The sequence below is a fragment of the Alligator sinensis genome, unplaced genomic scaffold (genome assembly GCF_000455745.1).
Source record: "Alligator sinensis unplaced genomic scaffold, ASM45574v1 scaffold195_2, whole genome shotgun sequence".
Classification (NCBI taxonomy): Eukaryota; Metazoa; Chordata; order Crocodylia; family Alligatoridae; genus Alligator; species Alligator sinensis.
In genome coordinates, this window is record NW_005842253.1 from 324,728 (window position 1) to 332,153 (window position 7,426).

Below are 7,426 nucleotides of genomic sequence, written 5' to 3' on the forward strand. Positions count from 1 at the left end.
CCCAATCCTGCTGGCCTTCCCCCCACCGCTGCTTACTTAGATCACATTCCTGGGGTGGTGTCCAGTGCCAGCAAATGTCTGCACAAGCACGACCCAATCTACAGTTGAAAGTAAGCCATATGAATGTAGATTAGGAATGTCTGCACATACCCTTAGTGAACAGGCAGGGATACAGGGATCATACCTTGATGAAGAAGGTGACACAATGAATGGGGAAGAAAAAATAGTATGTGAACACATAACAGGCAACTGCATCATAATTCATATAAACAAAAAGGGCTGATTAAGGTTGCATGGGCATTTTTTTTTTTTTTTTAACTTATGTTTGATTTTGACACTTTAATAATGGGTGACTTTTTAATTTTGTTCTCTTTCAAGTTCCCCATCCCTCCTCTTTCTCCTCCTCCCCCACAAGTCAGCAACAGTGAAAGCAAGAGGCCCTACTTTAACACAGGTAGGTGCTACAGGACGGAGTGGAAGAAAGGGGAGTACATCTTGCAAAATTCTGCTAGCGAACCCCGGAAAAGGAAGGAAGAGAGGGATGTCACATCTGTATGTATCCTCTGTTCTCTACAGGAAGGAGTAAAACTTCTGCTATTGAGTGCTATTGTCATTAAGTGCCTCAGATAAGTTATTTATAAAATGTTTCCTGAGCAACTTCCCCTGCATTTGCTCTAGGGTTAATTGCCACACTTTGAAATGGATGTTTTTGAAGAAGCTTTAGAAATGAAAGACTTTATACGTACTATGCAAAAACTCAGATTCCTTCTCCGCCCCCCCCCGTGAAGTGTAATATACAGTAAAATCCCTCCAAGCAAAGCCCAATAATTGCAGCTGCTTTTATCAACACTTTCTAGAATGAGACTAAGGGGTTTCATTCAATCAAGGAGAAGGAAAAAAGCAAATCCTAATGCCCCAAGCTTTGAGTGGATTCATTATTGTGCAAAATGGCTGATGAAGCAACTCTTGAAAATGGCTTTAGCTTCCCATATCACATCATTAGTAGTACAAACTGTCAGGGCTATAGAATTCAAATGAATTCAAGCAAACTAGCCTTCTTAATTGTGCCAGCCATGGTTTTTCAGGTTAAATAAAAATATTTTATGAACCACAGCACCAAAACATCATACACAATATAAAAAGCTTTTTATAAAATGCTAGTCCTATCCCCTTTCATTTTTTCCAGTTCCTGTTAAAAATGCACTGTAAAATGTGACCACTTTCCTTAATTTATATTTTAAGGACTGACTTCACCATATAGATAGAAATATAGCTTAAATCTATAAAAAAATCAAGTAGCCTGATTCTTGCAATAATATGGATCTTTAAATACCATGCAACAAAATTAATAGAAACCATTAAAACAACAATTATTAAAGCGTGTGCATATTCTATTCTCTCTCCAAAAACAGGGTTAGGCAGCAGTTTCCTTCTGTACTTGGTTTCACAATGTTTATGCTTTTTAATATATATGCCCTAGGGGTACACAGCACCCAAGACCACCTTGTCTACAAACGGTCAGTCTAAGCTTAGCTCTCCTTCCGGGGGAAAGATGATGTTGCTCTTGTTGTTTCTTGAACTGGAAAGCAGTTGTCAATTCTGTATTTTTTAAATGGGTTGTGCCTTTTCACTAGGATGAAGGCATCTCCCCACGTTACTCAGCTATGGTGCTACAAAGCCACTGTATCACATCTTACTTTAACAGCATGCCCTATCTGCTCTTCTACATCCAAGTGAAGAGGATGAATCTCAGGCATGAAAAAATGGAGAGGGATTCAGAACTGGTTTTGAGGGTAAAGGCAGATTTCTATTGCAATGACATTGGCACAAACCATCTGCTTACACAGATGTACCCAAAATATGCAGTGCTAATCAGTGTATCCACCTGAACATTTTTCAAGTCTGTAACAATCCAATCAGGTATAAAAAATGGCATTTAATGTGGAGGGGACTGGTCAGATATATCCTATTCAACATAGATGCTGCTTATTTTTTACATGCATTAACCCCATTGCCACTTTTGCTAATAATTGTGGGAGATGCTTTTTTTTTTTTTTTTTTAAGAAGGACTTTTTCCCTTCACAGCCCAGCTTCTCTCTCTCAAAGATCAAACTGCAGCTAAATAGTAGAGGAGGCATCAGTTTTGCAGAAATGCCAGAGACCTCTGCACCACCTCCATTCAGCCAAGGTCTTGGTGCTGGCTTGACCGATTGTCAAGGATGATGCCACCAAGATGGAAATCTGAGGAAAATGCAATGGGACACAGTGGCCCTAATACTTTGTGCTCTAAGGGTTGGGAGAGGTTTGGAGGACAGCCCATCATTTCAGCTCACAAGCTTTCTGCAGTGGCTGTAAGCACATTTACATGCAACAAAAATCAGTGCAATTCCCTCCCAGTGTGGGAAAACCCTGTTTAGGTTTCCCATGAGTGCATTTTAATTCACAGCTGAAATAATAATTTGAACCCTGAAGCAACCCATCCGCATTTTCTACACCTTTTTAAATTCTTTTTTAAGCCCACAGAAATTATTATATTGGATCCAGCCCAGGCTTCATCAAATCCTTTCTATGACAGGAGCTACTACCAGTTGCTTCAGAATTCTCCCACTATAAACAGATGTAGGATGATCTGTCAATATGAAGGTCTCACTCTAGCCCTTGACACTAGAGACTGGCTCAAGCCTTGAAAGCAGTCTTAAACCTCTTTTTTAGTATGAATGTTGATATTTAAAAATATTCTTGATTGTCTATCTTAGTGTCTTTGAATCCCAAGCTAGGTTATTGGTTTTTAGAAAAAATGACATGCACATTGTACTAGTTATTGCTCTCAAATTTAGCAAGATGGGACTTCAGTGTGCCAATCACTGAAAATCCCATGGTATCACTTATGCCATTACTTTAAATGAATTTCTTTTCACTCTGGTTGTCCATCATAAAACTTCCTAGGCATTCAACCAGCTATGCTGTATATCAAAGAAAAGCTCATGATTGGTGGATGAGAAAGCAAATATGGATTTTTAAAAAATCCAACAGATGAAGATTGAAGGAGAAGTGATCTGGATTTTGTGTCACAATTACTTGCCCTATATGAGCATGGTAACTCCGCAGACAACCTGTAATTGTATTTAGTACAATTTTGTAGACTCTCTACAAAATTTAGGAGCCTTTTGTAGACTCTCACATCTGACTTTGTCCACACAGGAGGACTGAAATCCTTCGCTCTGGCAGCTGAGGTGCAGAAGTGAGGAAAAGAAGCTTGAGCTGTTTCATTGTACCCTAGAAGACTCTAATCAGAGTACCTGTTTTCATTTTTTAGTGAAATAGGATTTATGGGGGAAGATTTTAGAAAGTGTCCAAAGAATTTAGGGTCACACGGACTATTGCATTTTTGTTTTCAAAGGGACTTGTGCCCTCTACAATTTACAAAATTCCCTTTGGTTCTTTTAATTATTACATGGAAAGTAACTGTTCTTCACTAGATGGTGAAGTGGAGAGAGAAAACAACAGCAGGATGAAAACGTAACACTGAAAAGCAAGCATATGAATGTTGTGTGGAATGAAAATTAATGACATGTCACCAAGTAACCAGACCATTCTCATTCTTAACTCTAAATCAGTTAGCTCATTTAACTTTGGGATTGTAGGAATGTGGATGGCCCGTTGCTTGCCTTCATGCTTTCCCATTACTGTTAGGAGCCTACATTTATAGCAAATTTTTTCATTGGAAAAAATGACAGCAGGGGCAATTTGGAAAGCCTGTTGACTGCATTAGGAGACTGCAGATAATAAGGAAGTTGTGTACAAAGGTCTTGCATGGTCAGCCTAACTCTGTTGGTTTGCAAGGTCTTGTGTACCTATGGGCTTTGTCATCTTAGCAATTAAGGAGCTCAATGCAGAGCCCAGAGAGACCCATTTTGTTGTGTAGATTTCTCTTAGATTATGGATGACAAACTCAGTTAGCAGAATTTAGCTATCTAGAAAAATAGCTCACATTAAATGCACAATTCTCATGTTTTAGATAGGAACCCATCACAACTACTACAGAGAGGAAAATAATTTTAAGCTAACAGCTCAAGGCTGGCAAAGCGTCAAGTTTTCTTGTTTTATTTTTTAAAGGGAAAAAAACCCCCAAAACATTTCCACACTGGCCATTTTCATTGCATCTTACTTGTGAGGCCAAACTGTTTGCAACTCAGAATGGCTATAACGATGCATCTAAATGCCCATTTGAACAGTAAACAAGTTCTGCACCACAAAGACAAAACAGCCATCCCACCCTCTTAAACATGTCCCCAGTTGTAACACAGGGTGTGCACAGAAACAATACTAGCTTTTTTATTCCCCATCAGCATGGAAGAAACTTTAAGAAGCTGGTTTAACTGAATTTACAGGTCCTCTGCTTTGCAAGAGAAAGCCAAAGACCTATACTGGCGTTTTAGATGATGGTGATTAATGTTCTCCTGTTCTCCCCTACCCCAGACTTACACTAGTTTCAAAATATTACCACTGCCACAGGAAGGTGAATAATTTCCTCTTTTGCATTAATAGGAAATCAATCCTTAAAAAACAGCCTTCCTTTCTCTATTACCCTTCTACCTCTAGGTGGTCATCACAGGAGAAGTGATACCTTTCTAAGAGCTCCGTTGAAAGAGGTCAACAATAAGCTGCATTGAATTAATCCTGTCTGGAGGCCTCACCTCAGCCAGAACATCTGATGTACCTCGGGATGCATCAAAAGACAAAGCAGTGTATGTTGTACTACTGCAGATCCCACTAGATGGATATTCCATCTCCAAGAGCCTTGCCTCCTCTATTATGCCTATAGACAGGTTAGCCATGCTGGTCTGAAGTCAGGCAGAAGAGAGGGCAGCATGGCACCTCATAGACTAATAGGTTCAGAAAGGCATAACCTTTTGGAGGCAACAGACTTATCACATGCTTAGCATACTTGAATCAGAACATGCATTTGATGAAGTAGACCAGGGGTGTGCCACAAGTGACACACACAGCCTATCAGGGAGGGAGCAGGCAGCACAGCAGCAGACAGGGTAGGAAGCAGAAAGCAGAGCAGCAGATTGTATGGGGAACACAGGGATAGGAACAGAAAGTAAAGCAGAAAAATCAGGCAGGGGAAGGGGAAAACATGGCACTTGGGGAGGGCACAGGGCTTAATGATGTCATGCCTGCCAAAAAAGGTTGGCCTCTACTGAAGTAGGGTGTTGCTTACAGAAGCTAATACCTATCTGAAATAGTTAGTCTGTAAAGTGCCCTGTCCTGCTTTCTGCCTGTTTACATTCATTCATTTAATCTGATTTATATGCTACCCTTTCCAACAAAGCTCAAGGTGACTTAAAAGAAGAGAAACAGAAGACTGGCAAAACAGGACACCACCACAACTTAGATGGCAACTAGAACATCAACATAAGACGGGGATCCCAAGCTTCTCATCCTAGCTTTGTTTGCTAAATGCCGATCTTAATAGGAAGTTCTTACAGCACTTCTGAAAGATTACCAGGCTCAGGCTTTGGTGGGCATCAAGAGGGAGGGTGTTTCAGAGCTGAGAATCAACTGCTGAAAATGACCCCCATGCATTTTCACACAGCAGACTTGGTATATTGATGGTACTTACAGGAAGCTGCTTTCAACTGACCTTAGGGATTCACAATGGAGCATGAGGGAAAAGATAGTCCATTTGGTATGCAAGGGCAAGCCTACTTAGGTCAAAATCATTATGCCTAGTACAAGTGTCTTGCAGGACTGTATCAAGCTTATCCATATGACTGTCCAAATAAAGAGAGTCAAATTTAATGTTACAATTAAAGCTGCAACTCTACAGAATTACAAACTTACAATTAATAACTTAAACTCTACAGAATTACAAATATATTTTTCCACACAGACAAGTATGAAATGTTATTAGTATCCAGCTTGTAATAGCAGCACAATAGTACATTCCTTCCAAGGTCAAACAAGCTCAGAGGATTTATGCCTACTGTTCTTTTAAGGAAAAAAAATAATTATAATATATAGTAAAAGACACAGTATTTTTTTTTTGTCAAGATTAATAACCATTTATAAAACAGTTATGGAGAATGCTGTTAAAGTTCCCCAAAATTCAATTACGTCTTCTATTAATACATTTTATTATAAGAAAGTTCCAAAATAATTTGATGGTAAAGCAATTATAATAGGAATATTCCAGTACTAACATTCATAGTATTATAGTATATTATTTACTGGAAGAATCTAATTTTGAGATCAAATTATTTTCTACACACTTTGTTATTTTTAGCATCATAATATTTCATAATCATATTAAAGAAAAAGTTTCATGAAAATAATTTCTAATATTTATGAATTTTCTTAGAGGAAGGGCTAAATTAGATTGCATTCTGTTACTTCAGAAGAAGAAAAGATACATTTCCTCATGAAGCCATGAAAATGAAATTTGAACTGTATATCCTCCTTATATATTATTCAATTTGACGGTGGAAGAAGTTTGAAAGTCATTGTTTGAACAATATGTTGCAGCGTGATTGAGGCTAGATTGTACTGTCTGTCACAAACCCATCTGCAGGGGACCAGAAGAGCCCTGAGTTTCTACCCATTGTGCTGCCACTTGCCCTAATGAACAAGGCAAGGTTGCCCCCAGATAGCTTCCTTACCCCAGGAGGCCTTAGCTCCATTGCTTATACTGGACCTTCACCTCACATCCCCATGCCCAGCAGTAAAAGACAGAACACACTCACATTTTCTAAGCCAATCTCATGCCTTGTCGGGTCCAATTCATGTTTTGGCATAGCAAATATTTTCTCTCTTCTCAGTGTTGGGGTCTCAGGTCTATAAAATAGGGATAGTACTACTTCCCTTATTTCATGCTTTTCCTGTTATTACTGTTTAACTTAGACGGTCAGAGACACTCAATACAATGGGGCCCTGACTGCAGTGGGGACACTAATCTAATACAAATAATAATATTTAATAGGAAAAGGGCTTGTAACAACTATACAGTTAATGGAGACAAAAACATGGATACATACCTTTTGGAAAGACTACCAATGCTCATTTGAAATGGTGGTGTCAAATGAGTTTCACTCATGTAACAAGGGCAAAAAGGCCTCAATTTTATCCACTAGGGCCTGCTGAGCTACAAGTGGATTACACTGTGGTAGAGGCTTGGTGGTAGTCACAGAATAGACAAAAAGGAAGAGATGAAGTTGGTAGGATCTACCTATGCAAGAACAGTTTATTCTAACTGACAACACTGCCAGGCAAATCAGCCAGGCTCCAAAAGGCCAGGTGTTTGCAATTTGCTTGGAAGCTCATTAAATCAGCTAAATAGAGTATAGAGTTCAAAGGATAAATGATTGGGTCTATACAGTCATACAGCTGAAAATCTGAACTAATGACTGTTTAATTGTTTGTT

General features: G+C 39.0%; 1 long non-coding RNA gene across 1 annotated transcript in view; it reads right to left on the minus strand.

Moving 5' to 3' along the window:
• Positions 1-7,224, minus strand: part of LOC102372161 — a 20,670-nt gene extending 13,446 nt beyond the window's left edge. Inside the window, exon 1 of the long non-coding RNA XR_324318.1 lies at positions 7,041-7,224. This is a non-coding gene — a long non-coding RNA (uncharacterized LOC102372161). The remainder of the gene's footprint in view (positions 1-7,040) is intronic.
• Between the last annotated feature and the right edge of the window lie 202 nt (positions 7,225-7,426).